Source organism: Eleginops maclovinus, chromosome 6 (genome assembly GCF_036324505.1).
Source record: "Eleginops maclovinus isolate JMC-PN-2008 ecotype Puerto Natales chromosome 6, JC_Emac_rtc_rv5, whole genome shotgun sequence".
NCBI lineage: Eukaryota > Metazoa > Chordata > Actinopteri > Perciformes > Eleginopidae > Eleginops > Eleginops maclovinus.
The window spans coordinates 13,057,768-13,075,386 of NC_086354.1; the positions used below are offsets into that span (position 1 = coordinate 13,057,768).

The 17,619-nt window shown below is 42.0% G+C and overlaps 1 protein-coding gene across 18 annotated transcripts in view; it reads right to left on the reverse strand.

Annotated features, from left to right (window-relative positions):
- LOC134865500 (muscleblind-like protein 1) overlaps positions 1-10,576 on the reverse strand; it is a 37,986-nt gene extending 27,410 nt beyond the window's left edge. For 7 of the 18 annotated variants that reach the window (XM_063885054.1, XM_063885064.1, XM_063885063.1 and 4 more), the window contains exon 1: positions 5,259-5,517. The gene's annotated coding sequence lies outside the window, so the exon portion shown is untranslated. Of the gene's footprint in view, positions 1-5,035; positions 5,057-5,258; positions 5,519-6,208; positions 6,683-10,343 lie in introns of those variants that run through there. The other 11 variants (XM_063885062.1, XM_063885059.1, XM_063885058.1 and 8 more) reach the window with 7 other exon arrangements.
- Positions 10,577-17,619: the final 7,043 nt, after the last annotated feature.

A 17,619-nucleotide genomic window follows, 5' to 3' on the forward strand; every position in this document is an offset into this window, starting at 1 on the left:
TAGCACGTGTAGTTCAAATTGTCAAAAAAAAAACCATTGAATGGGGGTTTTGAATAATTGGGTTCCCGTGGGCCCGTGGTGCTCTTATCGCACTGGCAGGGTAACTCACCACACCCTGTATAGAGAAATCGCTTTTCCCATAACAGCATTTGCACCTTCAGCAATGCTACGAAACCGCGTCTTACTTTACAACACTGCAACACACTATATCAGAGCCCTGCAGCAGTGCAGCCCAGGTCATAATGACCCAGCAACATGGATATATGTTACAGAGGGAAGGAGGGGGAAACTGCTTAGTTTCACCTTGAATGACCCCAAAGCTAGCAAAAGTAGCATCACTGCTACAAACAACCTTTGGAGTGCAAGCATAATCAAAACACCTACGCTACAACAGCCCTACCCCCCTAACACACATGCAAAGGCACACACACAGACAATGAGCTTTCATATCGAGAACTTTATGGCGGAGACGGATACAATTCTAACCGAAAATGTTTGTCTATATGTGAGCAGTTATCTTTATTTGTCAGTTTTAAAGATTTCAAAAACATTTGGGCTGGATTGAATGTTTTACAATGAGATTCAGACTCAGGCCAAAGCTGGACTTGAACACATTTTGTGGAATAGAGATATGTATTATAACATGTTTTAAAAGGTACCATGGGTCTGTTTTCAGTTATGAGAAAATGTGATGACTGCATGCATGAAAACACTCTTCTTTGTCTGTCTGGCTTCCTAATCTGTTTCTATGGTTTCTATTAGAGTCAGATGAGCACATATTTGTGAGAGTGAGAGACAATCTAGAATGGAGTAAGACAGTGCCAGAGCAATAATGAGCGCTCATTATGATCCATCATGTCTGGACATGGGTGTCCTACTCATATTGATTTCTTTGGCGCTATGGTCTTGTCAGTATGCCACTCCCTCTATTTAATTCCACTTTGCTTGTCTGTGTTCTCTGTCTCTAAGGCATCCGTTTCAAATAGATTGATGTTGAATACAAACTTCTTCTCTTCCCTAACCAAAGAACAGTCTTTTAACCAGCGGATCCCACTCTACTTTGCTCTCCCGGATTTTTCCACCCTCCCCACCTCCATCTATACTCTCAATGTGACTGTCTGGCCGGCATACTCTTCCAGCATCCCCAACACACTCCCTGAGACTCCAAGGTCTTGCAAGCTGGTGCAAGGTCAAACACCATGGAGAAAGGGAAGATGGTGAGAGAGAGAGAGAGAGAGAGAGAGAGAGAGAGAGAGAGAGAGAGAGAGAGAGAGAGAGAGAGAGAGAGAGAGAGAGAGAGAGAGAGAGAGAGAGAGAGAGAGAGAGAGCAACCGTATGCTTCGTATCACCCTTCAGGACACGTGGCAGAAACATTAAATGGCTGCAAGGAGAGGAAGTGTGTGTTTTCAATATGAGTCCATCACCATCAGCTAACAGCCATGTGACACTAGCATATGCCTCAACAGCACAAACCGTTTCCAACATGAAAAGAAAACCTGACCGACTTTCTCTTGGTTATGAGTCACAAAACAAATCTGTTCACGACGCGTCAGAGACGCTGTTGAAGTACACTCTTCACCTCAACGGAAAGCGCAAACTGCGCATAACTGTCAATGATTTGCACGGTAGGCTGTGATGGATGGCACTCAGACATTATGTTGGTAAGGCAGGTTTCAATTGATTAAAAAAGTTTGAGGAATCAAGGTGACATGCTTTTTGCTAACCTAGGCTTGTTTCGTAGTTGTGAATTGTGTGTGTAATTGCCGGAGACAAAAAGGTGTGGTTCACAGTCAAACTACCACTTCCTGAAGTTGGCCAAATGGCAAATTATAAATGTAGCATATCGTGATATCAAAGGTCATTAGTTACCGGAGGCTATGCTATTCTCATAATCACATAGGAATCTAAGAGGTCCTAGAATCAGGCTACTCATTTTCCCCGTCATCCTGCTGACAAACAAACTGAACTGAAGACTTAAACCCCTTGCTAGAGGTAAAACGTATTGGTGGATTTCTGATGCAGTAAGTATATTCTTGTTATTTTGCAAAGTCTTCTGAGGCTACCCTTAAAAACAACTTGATTCTGGACCTCCTATAGAAAGAAGTGTCCTTCTCTATTGGTTTGCGGCTGTTCAGTAAAAGGAGTGGTTTCAGCACATTGACAGAGGTGGATTCAGGGTGACAGTGTGCTGAGACAGGTCATCTCAGTGGAGGACGTTGGAGGAAACGCAACACCCCGGGCCTCGCTCCTACTGCTGCATGTGCTCAGAATATAGCATGTCAATATTGCCCTCACTGACCTCAGTATATACATACACACCAGTGCGCTCTGTATATGGACACGTGAGGAGGATGTCCTCCTCGCTGCTTCTTCATGCTTTCTGTTCTGACACACACATGCTTTCTCATTTGTGAAGATTGCAGTATGGCTCTGTAGGGCTAGAGCAACACATTGCATTATAAAATATGATGCCTACACTCTTTCTATAATTTATGACGGAGTGTGAGTAGAGGCTATGGATACAAAGAGTTCACATGGAGAGTAATGTTCCCAATGGTGTTGAGAAAAACTCAGTCCAGTCTTGCTAATTTGAGTACCAATATTGTTTTTGACCTCCTCTTTGCCATCATCATCAAGTCGTCATCTTCTCTCAGCAATGAGTTAAATTATCTACAGATTAAATAGCGTGGATTCTGAAAGGGAGTTTTAGGCTAGGAACGCACAACAAACAATGCCTATTGATTCTTCTGAGAGAAAACCATTGGAGACAATTAGATCTGTTGTTTAGAATACATGGACAGAGCTTTTGACAAACACACACACACACACACACACACACACACACACACACACACACACACACACACACACACACACACACATGCAAACATATACAAACACACAAACATCTTTGTGTCCTGAGAGAGGGTATTCTTAAGCTGTGGTGACTATCCGACTGTGTGTGCAACACTGCATCTTTGTGTGTGGGTATGTGTGAGAGTGAGAGTGTGTGTGCATGTTTGCGCGTAAGGATGTGGTTAAGTCAAGGGACGATGAGGATAATGTCTGGCATTATGGTTTAATGAGTGGCTCATTGGCTCACATTTATGCTATCTATGTCCATGTGCTGGGAGATAGTCAAGCAGTTTTCCACATGTACAGAAAGGTTACACATTTGAGAAAAATCTAAACAAATGACAGGACAAACAGCAAATAAAAAGGATGAAAGATTTTATGAGTACTATAATAGAGTGTGTCATATGTCATGTCCTTAGCTCTTACCAATTAAACACCCGTGGGAAATTTTTATCAATTTTAAAATATAAGATAATATCTCTTGGAGGAATGATGGTCATCCCTCCAGAGTAAAGAGAAATCCATGGCATGTTTTATTGAAGCTTTTCTGGCAGATCACGTTGGCCTTTTGCAATTAATTCAGTTTTTCCCCTTTTATTGACCCACTTGTATAGAAGTCTTGCTTACTCTGGTTGTTCTCCCATATACAAACATGTATAGTAAGCATATGAAATAAATATTTTACACTTAAATTTGCTGATCTCCTCAAACCTTCTTAAGGACAGCATTGGATCAATCTATCGTATTATTTAAAAACATAGAACAGAATATTATTTATTACTAAACATATTCCACAGTGTTGAAAGATGTAATAATTAAAGTGCGCCTAGTAGGTTTAGCTACTTTATTGGTGTATTACATGCTAACACACTTTTCGATTGAGCCATTTTTCTCGTCTGCAATCGTAATCTTTAAACGCTGAAATAGTCAATCATTTTCATCAACTGGCTTGTGTTAGAGTGGGTCTAATATATCAAGTCACAAGTATAGAAACAGAGGGTAGGCAGTGGGGTAGCTAGAAATACATCAAGCGAAAGAGTGTGATTATTGAGGCAGGAGTGTGTTATTAAATGTAACGGCCATCTATCTCTGCTTCAGAGACGGAGAGGTTTAAGATGTCAAGGCAGGAGCTGATGCAACTGCGGTGAAGAAAAACAAGGACAGGCTTGTATTGACACTTGTATCTCTGGACACAACAACAAAGAAATAACAACACATTTATTGCTGGCGCCATGAAAGGTAGCCTCAACGTACTGTCTGCCCTGGTTATTATCTCTGTTGTGTGGTTCATACTGCTGGACACTCGATGTGTTTCCTCTATACTGCAATATCTGATAAACAATAATTACTGAAGGCCTGAAAAGAATTAAAAAAAGGTCAACATCATGGCAAGTTACCAGCTAAACTGTGTCTCCGACAGGGGTCGCTTCAATTCATTTTAATTTAGCTTGGATTAAGTCAAGTGAGGGGTTTCCTGCGCAGACAGAGCTGTGTCAAACTGTAGCTCAGAGGGGCTGAAATGTGGTCATAACACAGTAGGAGCATACAGAGAAGCCCTCGTGTAATAAAGGCTTAACCTGTCAGCGCAGATTCAGCCATGCACATAATCCTGTCTGTAGGGCATTCCCTAGATCAGGGGCTGCACACATAAATGCAGGGCTAATTTGCACCTCAATTCAGACACACATATACAATAATACTCAGAAACAGCCATGTCATCTTTGACATTATTAGCCATGATATTCCCATTGACAACAGCAGCACGTTCCTCAGGCTTCAGCTGGACAGAAATGGATAGTCCACCAGCAGCAAAGCTACGATGGGGATGAAGTCTCAACAATGCAATATGCCACACATCTGTCTGTGTTGCGCATGCTTGCATGTGTGTACATACTGTGTGTGTGTGTGTGTGTGTGTGTGTGTGTGTGTGTGTGTGTGTGTGTGTGTGTGTGTGTGTGTGTGTGTGTGTGTGTGCGCGCTACTGTCTGAGCCACCCTGAGTCCCTCTTAGTCACAACAACAACATTCTTCCCCAACCACGGACACACCACCAAGAGGAAACCCAGAGAGGTTAGGGGGAGGAGGGCAGAGGTGGCCGGGAGAGGGACAAAGAGGAGGGAAGAGGGGCTAAAGTTTAAAGCTCTGACAAGCCTCTGAAAGGAACACTTTATGTATTTTACCTGAATTGTGTCCGGTTATTTCCAGAGTTTTTTAGATTTTCCAAAAGAAGTAATGCCTGCCAACAGTTGATATGTTTGTGACAAACAGCCAGTCGCATGTAAGAAAGCACTTTCAGTTTGTTCACCTTAGAAAGATCCAGACAAACTTAAATGAACTCCTTACAGAAAGAAAAACCTTACAGGGCAATCTCCCAAAGCCTTAACAAAGAACAAAACTACTTACTTTCACTCCAGCATAAACATCGACAAGTAAAATCCCTCCATTTACTGGGTCTCCTTCTCCCTGTCTCTCTCGTTCTTGCCCCTCTTTCCTTCTGTCTTCAACTTTCTTCCTCTCTCTCAAGTACTCCCCCTCTGTCAGACGCATGAAAACACTCACTTAGTCACACACACACACACACCCACACACACACACACACACACTAACGCACACACTCCCACAGACAGAGTCACCCTCTCACACACTCTCTCCTCCCGCGACCCGGAATGCTTGGCAAGACTCGACTGTACTGAAATACTGTGCTCACCATATAAGGTAGCAGCAGCTTCGCATGTCACACGTAATTTACATGCAGCGGGGCGGGAGTTTTGCCTTACACGCGTAGAAACACACATGCAAAAACCATGCTTCCCCCTTTAGGCTGACGCAGCAAAGGAGGGAAGAGGGACAAGGGAATCACATTTTACCATTCCTCGTGTTGACTAAGCCCTGCAGGATCACTCCCAACATGTCCAATGTTGAGTCAGATGGAGGGAATGAAAGCTGAGTGGGCGATCTATTGATCCTCTCCACTGCTTCCTGGAACAACCATGGCCCTCCATACACACACATATAAATACACACCAGCAAATTTCCTTGCTAACTAGCGCTCCCCTCAGGAAGTAGCTATTGTGTGACTGTCTGCTTTGAGCCAAGAATGTGTCTTATTGTGTGTGTACGTGCATGTGTGAGACTTTATCTATAAAACAAGCTGTAACAAACCAATGTAAACCCTATGGCCCACATACTCAACATGCGCACACGCGCACACACACGCACACACACACACCCACACACACACACACACACACACACACACACACAATGACACTTTGGAAAGTAAAAGCTGCAGCACACGAAAGATCTAGATAAACCAATGAGACCAGGAGGAGGGTTATGAACCAAGCTCTTACCTCTCACATTGCTCTCCAGCTTGTGTGTGTTTGCTTCCGCGTGGTGATAGGCTCTGTGTTTATGCGTGTGTTCAGACAGGCCGCGACAGCAGACCCCCAGGCACCGGCTGGACCATTCTCAGGCAGGCAGGTAGAGAGCAGCAAGGCAGAGCGACTGGCAGAAGACAGGCAAGCGAGTGAGCGAGTGAATCAGCAGCGAATGAGTGGAGGAGCTGTGCGGAGCCGAGCGCCAGAGTGAGAGAGAGAGGAGTGTTTGTCTGTGCGTGTGTGAGTGTGTGTGTACGTTGCAGTGTTGGCTGTGTGCGCTAGTGTCTCCCCTCCCCTGCCTTCTTGAAGTGGCTGTGCTGGGCTGTGTCTCTACTGACTTCCAGCCTCTGGATAGATATCTGTCTGCTGCCTGTGGAAAGTGCTGCTCGCTGGGTGGCAGTAGCAACAGCTGTGCGGGAGAGGAGGAGGAAGACGAAGAGGAGGAGGGAGCCTTGACTGCACTGGGCATACAGATCCTGCAGTACCCCTCTCCCACCCTCTCTTCCTCACTAAAGGCTGGCCACGCCCCCCTTAAAACAACACCAGGAAGTGCTGGTTCACTTACAGCAACACTGCCCTTGCCTATCCAATGAGGCTGAGGAAGGAGTGAGGGAAGTGGAAGGAGAAGAGGATACATTGGGAAAGCACAGGAAAAAAGATTAAGAAACAGAAAGAAAGGGAAATAAGTAACAGGAAGAAAATAGAATCAAGGAGAGGCCATGCAAGGTGAGAAAGGGCATCAGGAATGAGAGCGGGGTTAAGTTGTTAAATACTACCAGAGAGGAAGGAGAAAATGAAGAGGTGAGGACAGATAAGGAAAAATACAGCAGTTGGAAAGAACAGATTAAAGAAATAGGAAAGAATTATGGAAAGAAGGGAGTTTACAACAAATGTAGTCTGACTTCTGTTAAGATTCCCTCTGTAGCATGCAGCCCTCAGACTCCTCAGCACAGCCTCACATAAACAGCTCTGGCCCACACCATAAAAGCAGGACACATCGAACTGCACTAAATCTAAATGAACTACGCTAGTAAGTGGCTATACATTCAGAATAACACAGAGCGTGTAAATACACTGGAAATAGCTATTAAAAAGATGCAGACCAATGCAGTTTGGTTGCAGGTCAGCAACATATTTAAAATAAAATAAAAAACTAGCCAAGACAACACGGAGGCAACTGCTGCTGCCATATTTCCGGTATTGCTGTTGACTCAAGGCTTCTGCCGCCACAACCCTATGCATCCAGGGGAAAGCCGGAGAGGCTAAAGGAGCCTCCAAGAATGTGATTTGGACCTGATGCTGCAATATCCGGTAGCCATGGAGATAGTGACCTTGGCATCGGCGGGATTCTTTACAGATTTTTTTGTGTGCTGACGCCAAGTTTTCAGTCTGGTATAATGTCCATGACTCACTTCATTTGATTGTGATCAAGGAGAAAGTGCATTCATAATGCCGCCTAAAGTGAAAATAGCTTTGGAAAGTATTTTCTTTTACAAATATTGCAAATTCCACACATTGCAGATGAATTAAGCTCTACTGAGATTGCACCTGCATCCATATTCTCATGTAAGAAACTCAAAAGATGGATCACCCTGAAAGAAAAATCCATCAACGCTCCCCCTGTGTAACACTGTCACACCTGCCTCTCTGTTATATGCCTTCCTTCTATCAGTTTCTATCGCTGCAACGCTCTGTTCAATAAAAAGCTGGTGATAAGTCATCTCTAATTCACACAGCAGGCCCTTAAACCCTGGGTGACAATCTGTGGTAGAGCTCAGCTGCAGTGCTAACCCTTTACCTTGCCAATATTCTGGTGCAGAGTACCTCTGAACTCAGACAGACTAAATAACGTGTTGAATACCCCCAGTCAAAAGGGAGACGTCATCGGATGCCATAGCACTATTGTGCTGTGGTGATCAAATGTTGATAGACAATGCTATTGTTAGCTACAACAGCAAAGTGCATGCCTCAACCTATTTCCAACCGTCGTTCATAAGTGATGGAAGGAGATCCATTTCCAACTACGGAGACAGCCCTGCTAGACAAACAGTAGGACTTTTAGATTAGCAGAGCAATCTGTTTGACTGCCAATCAATGGAAGCAGCATGTCGCTCTAACCTACAAATGGAGTTTTCCTTGATCCGTAATGAAGAAACATGGAGATTGAAGGTGATTGGCTTAATAGGAGACACATTAGCAACGCCTCAAAAGTTTTGGGCTTTCTGTGAGACTCAGACCCTGACGTGGAATTTCCCCTCTTCTGCTGCAGCTGAGTGTGAGCCAGTGCTTCTGCTCCTTTCCTCTGCCATGCTGGTCCATATTTCATACTCAATAACATTCTTTATATTTTCTCTATGAGTCTGTTTTCATTCGAGCAACTTGCCTATTTGTCCCAACTCTAAAATTTCTAAAAGTTCTACACTATTCGGAGTTTTGATTATAGAGCCAAGCTTTGCCAGATGGTTTTCTCATTCAGTTCTATGAGTTTTATTTTGCACTTAAGCTGATCAAGTGAACAACAGGAGACTGTTTCTCCTTTTACATTTTTGTTATCTTTATCAGTCAAAGACTTTAACTTCCTGCTCCATATGTCTTGTGTCTTACAGATAAGAGGATGGTGTGACCGTTGTTCTCTAGAGAAGATCAATGAGGCCATAGAGCTGTTTGGGTATGAGCAAAGCACACCAGAAATACACTTCCTTGGTGTTGAGCAAACTGTTCACATGCACACCCAACTGAAACAGGAAGAGGCGTGTGTCTACGTGGTCTAGTTAAAGGGTAATTCCAACTATCTTACACATAAAAGATCAGTAAGATAGTCATGGAGGAAAGTCTGAAAAAAGTACTATATCGCTGAAAAGTAGCAAGTATAAGATTTGTTTTACATGGAAACTCTGAATATTCTAGAAACTCTCTCACACACTTCATCCGTCACAAATAACCCTAAACCAACACAGTCTGGCATGGCTGACCCCACGTGCCTCAGTAAAGCCATCAGATCCTAACCCTTCACCTTCATCTACCCTGACTTTCTCTCCCTCCTCCCTGATGAATGCAACTTTCCACCTTAAGCTTCCCTATCATCTCAGCGCTCTGCTATTTCCCAGCCGTCTGTAAATGACACTGGCTGGCTGATGTGAACTCTCACTCCGCCGAAGAAATGTTCCAGAGCCTTTGTGTGCCAAACTCTGACTGCTCATCTATCACTAAGGCTGCAAATACACATTACACCCCCATTACAGACCGTCAGAGCAACAACTGCAACAGTACACAGTGTTGCGGAAAAGGCCTACAGCTTCAACGTCTGCCATTTCACAATAGTTTATTTTGAAGGGGGCCAAATGAGAAAGCAAAGTAGTGCTTTGAGGACACTAAAAACAATATATTTTGCGTTCTACTTTAGAATACACTGGGAGCATCCCACGTAAACAAAAAGTGCAGAAGTATGCTATATATCACCGAAAGGTGAGACGAATTGTAAATATGCATGCGGTTAAAGCTAGTCATTTAAAGAGTGCGTATTTGCGGACATTTCCATGCTGCATACTTGTGTTCTACTCTTAACTTCTCTCCACTTTGACGCAGTAAAAGGGAAGCAGGTGCAATTCTAGCTGTCACGTTTGAAATATAGAGAGGAAATAGCACACTGTCTTGTCCCCATCTGACACCATTGTGTGTGTGTGTGTGTGTGTGTGTGTGTGTGTGCACGCACGCGCATGTGTGCGTGCGTGTCTTCAAGCTTGAAGCTTATCTTGAAGATAAAATGCAAACGAATGGAAACACCCTTTGCAAAGAGGCCTTTCACTCCAGCTTTCAGCTCTTTTTCTGTGCAAAAGTAACCCACAGATATACTGCTGCACACGTCAAATAAACTCTCCTTACATCCCAAACCATGTACAAACTATAACTCTATGCAAAGTTGTATAGAGGGAAACATTATTGCAAACATCGGCTTTCCTAGAGTTGCAAAGTAACATAAAAAACGACTTCGTTTACACCAGGAAATTATCACAAATAACCAAATCGTATAAAATAAATCCATAGAAAAACACTGTTTAATAACAGAAGTAATTTAGTTATCCAGGAAGCGAGTTTGGAACCAGCTTACCTGTGTGTCTGTCTATCTCTGAGGCGCCACTGGGACAGAGGAAGTCACTTCAACACAGGTCCCACTGTCGCAATGCATTATGGGATGAACATCTTCATTTGTCTCTTCCTCTACTCATCTCACTCGTCTCTCTCACTCTCATAATAGCACCTTCTGCTTGGCAACGGCCATACCACAAATGTGGTCAGGTTTGCAGCGAACCATCACTGCGCAACATCAAGTCTCCATGACAACCACTCCTTATCTAATTTGCATCTTCTGCTTGCATTATCTACTGAAGCCAAATATGGTCACCTTGTATTTCCCCCGCCTCTCGCTGCATCCCCTTTTCATAACTTCCTCTTTCGCTTCGTTTTCACATCTCTCTGTACTTAGCGTCTAATGTATACACGCACATATGCAGCCTGCGAGGGGGGGGAAGAGGAAGTGCCTCTTACATTATTGACTAATTTGCAGCATAAAAGATAAGCACTGAAACAGCTTTTGAAATCAGGAAGTGGAGTGTTGTAGAGGCTGCTATTGGGTCACTTTACGAAGGGAGAACTGCATTATGTTATCACAATCGTCCCATGGCAGGTACATCGTCACAACATTTCACTTACCCCCCCCCCCCGAGTTCTTTTTCTGTGGATTTGGTTTGGGCATTTGGCCTCCTCCTCCTTCACCCCAAAGGACTGCGTCTATCAAACTATCACCGGTATGTTGAACCAGGTCCCTGGAGCCCACACGTACAGCAACACTCAGCAGCACTCAGCACCTGTCTCCGACTGCAAGCCAGAGAAAGAGACGCGGTCAATCACACTGGACAGTGCAGCAAAGAGGAAAGAGCAGTGGAGAGTGGGAGGCAGACAAGCATTTTATCAGCAGAAAAATATATAGTGAGCAGACGCTTTGCTTCACGTCACACAATGGATTAAGCAATTACTTTGTTGGACATAATCATTACTAAGTCAAATGTGGAAAAGTGTATTTATCATAAACAAGTTGCAGCCTCTGTCTCTGTCTGTTTTTCAAATATGTGAGTCTTTTCCCTTTTCAAACATCAAGTTGCATTCTACATATATGAAGCTGCTTATAGCAATACCCTCGGTACAAGGACAAAAAGTAAATCATCTTTTAATAATATTTGGACAATGTTACAGACCTTATTTCTTGCATTTTGCCGCTTAAAGATAAAGCAATAATAAACATGTTTTAAGAGTTGATTACAATTGACAGTTGTTCCCAACTGAAGGGCTCTTGACCCTTATATAAATCAGGGTTGTTAAAGGATTCAGGTTTCAAAAACTGTAAAGGTCTTATATTATATCCTATTGTATTACATTTATATTATATACAAAAAAGCTAAAGCGTAGTTGTTGCCAATGAATATCTTAAGCCCTGACTCGTCTAACATACAATATACGCAAGTTATAAAAAACATATTAGTGAGCAAAATAGTAAAAAAAAAAATACTTAAAATGTACCGCCTCACCATTGTATGACTTTACCATCAAGTCAATTCAAAGTTTGAATCCATGTCTGTCCAGACTCAGAGAACAAAAGTGAAGACTTTGAAGAGTTTTTGAAGAAGGTACTCAGAGGATTTTCTCTGCTAAATGTAAGTTATCACTATAGTAACATGTATGATTTTAATGAGTAATTTCCATTGAGAAACATCTGTCTTTACTTCAGGACTATTTGAATAGAGAAGAACACAGGACTGATAAAGAGCTCGTCACATCACCTGAAGCTCAATATCAGCAACACATCTTGTGGGGGGCTACAGGAGGAGCAAGAAGCCCCCTGTCCCATGTCACCCAGGGAGAGGAAGTGAGGAGAGTTGACTCATTGACCGTTAGGTTTCAGTGTGCAACACAAGCTTCGGATCTCTGTGCTTTGTTTTTTTGAGCTGGGGTGGGGGTATCAAGACTCTGATATCAGCAGTCCCAACACGCTGTTACGGAAGGCCGGGTAAGTGATCGGGTTGGAACTGGACATTGAGGAGGCAAAGCCGGAGAAGGACAATGAACAAAATAAAGCCATCTTGGATAAACCTTCTCACGCTCTATAGAGAGAGCTGGGTGGATTGGCAGCACGTTGCAGAGAGGATGAAGGATGAAGATCATAGGTTGGTATTTGTTCCTCATCCGAGTCGAGGGGCTAAGGATGAAGAAAAGTGTTTGCTGTACAGTTGAAGCACCTTGAGGCAAATTCTGATTTGATTTGCCATTCTTAAGCTCAGTTGTTCTTTCTCTGCTGTATGTCTACTAGTGTTTATGTTCAAAATGGTCAAAATTACCTTATTGTTACAAAACCAAATTCTTATCGATTCATCCTTGATTTCATGTAGAAGTTTGTGCAATCTTTAAAAAATGACCTTGAGGCGTTCCTGAGATATAGTATGGGACCGGTGGACATTTCTCATATTAACTGTGCGCAGTAACTCTGTCACACATTATTGAATTTAGCTTTCACCACTTTTCATTTCCTTATTGTGTTTTTTTCTGGTGCAAAAATGTATACTTTTACCCCTTTAGGCCTCCCGAACTCCTAAGAGAAAACAGTCGTAAGAAAAAAAAAGTCCACGCTGAGACAACTGCTTAATTTTAAGGAGTAAAAAAGTGTAAGACCCCCTAACATATAGCAATAGAGCCACTTTATTTTTGCTTAAACTAATAGAGCATAATTAGCTGTTTGTTTACAGTTATTGTACTACTACTTCATGTGATCTGGTATTGATTTATGATGGCAAAAAGCTGAACATCCAAGAACCTTTAATGTAATTCATGTCTTTACCATTTATTCAGAATATTATCAGGAGATGCAACCTCTCATTGCAAGCTTTCTAGACATATGATTCCTCCACGTGACCTCAACTTACCCCGGCAGTGTCTGGAGAAGATCTGAGGAAGCATCAGAGGCCCTGAGCGCCAGCCGGCATCTCCTCCTCTGGGCTGCAGGGCTGTTGAGAGTCTGGGGATTGGAAGTCAATGAAACCAGGCCTAATTTAGCCTCGGCTGCTCCACAAGCCAGCTGGAATCAGTGTGAGACTCCTTCCCTTTTTAGGGCTCCCTGGATACTGTCGTCTGCAAGTGGCACTTCAGCATTCCTAGCCACACTAAGGACCTAAAGAGTGACGGAGAAAAAGAGGACGGTCAAAATGTGTTATATAGACACTGCATTATAATTATGATCCAGGTGTAAGAGTAATAACCTTGCACTGTGGGATCTATGTAAATGTTTTTTTCTATGCATCTATGCATGAATGCAAAGTCTTTATATTACTCAAAATGTAAATTTATTCAAACTGCCATTTGGACACCTTCAGTCATTTAATCTTTACACTACTTATAGTAGATACATATAGTAGGCAGCTTGGTCCTGTAAATGACTGATACACACTGCCCATTGTCACAGCAACTACCCTTAAGAGACAGAGAGAGGGAGAAAGAGAGAGGGAGAGAAAGAAAAAGTGAGAGAAAGATGGGTTATCACTCGTTTTCCACTTACACACATACAGTAGTTCTCTAATGTCCAAGTTTAAACATGTATCAATTTATTCTGATTTAAACTGATTAAATTGCATGCAATCAAATGCTGAAATCATTTTACAACAGCAAAAGGAAAATGTAATGTGATGGTTTGTTAAAAGAGGGACAGGGCTGGGCAGCAGTTCTCATGAAAATGATAGACATGTCGCTATTCATTAACCGTGGCAGTCCGAGTCTTTAAAATAAATGGATTAGATGAGGATTACTCAGTGAGCCTCCTCTTTCTTCCCATCCTTGTGTTTTCTACTTGTGATATGACTACACTTGTATTATATAAGACAGTAATCACATAAGCCATGATATGGAATACACAATAGGATTATCTATGGGGGAGAGACTAAGTCTCGTCTCTACCTCCCACTTCCTATGGGTAGAAAACAATACATGGCTGCCACTTTTATTTCAAGTGTGTGGAATAACCCGAAAAAAACTGAGTCAAACATAACTGACCAACCTGCATAATGAGGAGATAGCGGCTAGGGCAATATTAATCATTAACTGTTTCAATAACGATAATTATGGATGTCTCTTGTGTAATGGACAACTACTAATTAAATTAACCACCCCATGCAAGATTTGGATATGAGAACTTTTAAAAGGAATATAGTGTGTTATTTAGTCTTAAACTCTGAATCAACTTTTAAGATGGTTGTTGAGATCTGTTTATCCTGACTCTTGGACATAAGACTCCAGCCTTCTCACCTCCATATAAAGTGCAGGTATATCTTTGCAGTTCCTCGGAAATCCTTCTGACATCATTTATGAGAAGGATGAGCTCAGTAACTGTTTTTACTTCAGCATGTAATTAGATTAAAACTTGAGGCTATAAAGCGACAAGTGATATCCATTAAACAGTACATCACAGTCTTCTGGTGGTACTTCATTTGTAATTGTGAGAATGCAGATGATAGTGATACACAAGTGAATGTTTTAGAAACAAGAAATCAGGAATCTGAGTGGGTTGTCTCTACCATGTTTAGTCCTGTCTTCATATTTCAACTGCTCTGGTAAATATCTGATGATTATAGTAGTAAAGGTTCACAGTTGTCTGTAAGGATAACTTAAAATGTAACCATTGGTTCATTATGTCGTATGATGCCCAATATGTTTTGGCTATTGTTTATATAAAGGCTTTCTTCATAAATGGATGTAATCTAATGCCAGAAGGGATTTATTTCTTTATATTAGAACCACAAGTGCTTGAAGTAGTCAAATATCTAATACACACAATTAAATCAAATATCATTCACTTTGCTATAAATAAGGAACCTTTAACAATATCTACAGGATTAGGACTTTAAGAGACATTTATACAAACGTTTTGATGTGATAAACTACAGCTACTGCATATTGCAGGTCATTAACTTCACCTGGCACTCTGGTGTGTAATGCACCCTTTCTCTGGGGTAAAATAACCACATTTATGCTACATTATGGGATTAAAGGATAGTTCCACTAAGTCTTTAAACAACCGGCTGGTACCAATGTGAACATGAAACAGTTGTGCATGCTGTAATCATTCTGCCTGTTCATGCAAACAAAGTTCCAGACAGTATCCGGTTACATAGAACTCAGTAATTAATTATTATATTGCCCATTGTTAACTTACATTGCCTCTTCGCCCTGAGGGGCAAATACAGAAAATGTTGCACCCACCAGTTATAGATATATAAACAATATTTTCTAAACAGTACAAGACCCTCCGCTTAGTATCATAGCAACTACTGAACTCAAAATGGCACCTATTGTAATTCTAAAACTAGCTAAGCTGAGTGCCAGACATAATTATATCTCTGCTCAACCAATCACAGAGTCATGAGCCATAAATAACAGACTGCTCCCCTACAGAGAACCAGTCTGCGCCGAAAAGTCAACAAACACTTTCTCCCGTAGCGGCTCAGAATCTCTTCTGGATTCCTCATGCTCAGAGGAGGACAAACAGAAGGATAGAGAGACAGCGGCAGAGCATATAGGATAGAGCGAGTAGAGGGGAAAAGGAAAATAAATGTAGCCTGTGATTACTGAGTTATAATAAAGGCTGTGTGACGGGACTGTGGCTGTGAGCTATGTCATTAAAGACAGTGCAGAGTGGCAGGAAAACCTACAGGTCTTCGTTTGAAACGCTGGCATGCTGGCAGACAAGGACGGATAGCACAGGATTCAAATTCAACAGGCTTTTTAAGTTATTACAACATTTCACAAATATTCCAATAATCTCAATAGCAAAAGCTCCCTTGTAAGGGCCCTACTTTCAAGCCCAATTACCCGTGTCTGCCAGTCACTTACCACAGCGCTCTGTGAAACAGCTTAGTCCCCGGGCCTTATATTTAGATTTTACGACTAACATTGAATTTTGACCCAAGATGTTTTCACCAGGGTGATTTAAGATGTCACTTCGATAGGGCAACAAGTTATAGCAGGAGTTACGTTCACATCACGTCACATGGCTGGAAGAGGACATTGGTACATTTGTTCCCCACAAGCTTTGAGAGACGAGATTGGGAATGTGTTTGAACACAAGACGTGTTTCACAGTAACAGGACGCTTGTTTTACTTAAAGGATTGGTGTGTTATTCAAAGCTCTAAATGTCATATCATCACTGTCATTGTGGCGACAAGTCACAATGACAAATCATTGTCGCAAGGACACAAAATGACCAAGCAATTTCAGAAAAATCAATTGTTCATTTTTAAACCTACTGTGTTTTTCTTTTTATCTTTTCTAATATCTCCTGAAATATATAAACATAACGAGATAAAAGCACCATAACATATCCTTGGCATGTATCACATCATAAAGCAGATGTGTCCCGCATTTCTGCTGCCTTCCTGTGCTATTTGTCTTATCTGGTGCCTCTCATATGGGGAAGGGATACTTTCTAGACTTCAGTGTGACCTATCCAGAGTCATAATCTTACCTTTGTTTGTGTCATATATAGCGCTTACGTAGGTGCGCATCTGTAATAACATTAAGTTATATAAGCCTAAGTGTTTCAGCCAGTCATATTATATGTTGAGACAACTACAGATTTTTCCCCGTTGAGGGGGGTGAGAAAGCAAAGTTCATACTTGTCCATTGTTCACATTTTCTTCTAGCATTAAAAAGGGCCAGATTTAGAGCATAGCAGTGGATTTTAAACCTTTACCTTGGGTTGATGTACATGATGGTTAGGACACAAAAATTATAGTAATTTGATTGATATCATTATCACATTATCGTTCACGGAATAAATATATTTCTACAAACCTAAAGGACAACGTGTTACTGTGGAGATGAGGAGACTGTGTGATGCTACAGGCAGAACAGCCTGACCCCTCTCTAAGCTCCCAGGATGCTTTTCTTCAAGCCTCCCTATTGGGATTCTGGTAGCCTACATTCCCTGCTTCAAGGTCGACAGCAGTGGCAAATTAAATTACTTGTCCTGTTTTGTGGTGTTGGCGCCGGGTCAACAGCATCTTGGCTAAAATGATGAGTGCGGGAATCTGAAGGGAGCCACATTTGTCCTGGGTCTCTGGTGTCATGTTTGCAAAGCAAGTAGCAGCAATGAAAAATGGCTGAAATCAAAAGCAGTGTATTAAATTCTGCTGCTGTAATCACTTGCAAAAAAAAAAATCAATTACCTCTGCTTTCAAATGCACCACTTTATACCGTTGTCCTTTGGGTTTATCGTGCTGCTCGAGGATGTCACATGCTTGTACATTGAGTGAAGCTAAATTACATTAGGTGCATTTTTGAAACTCAC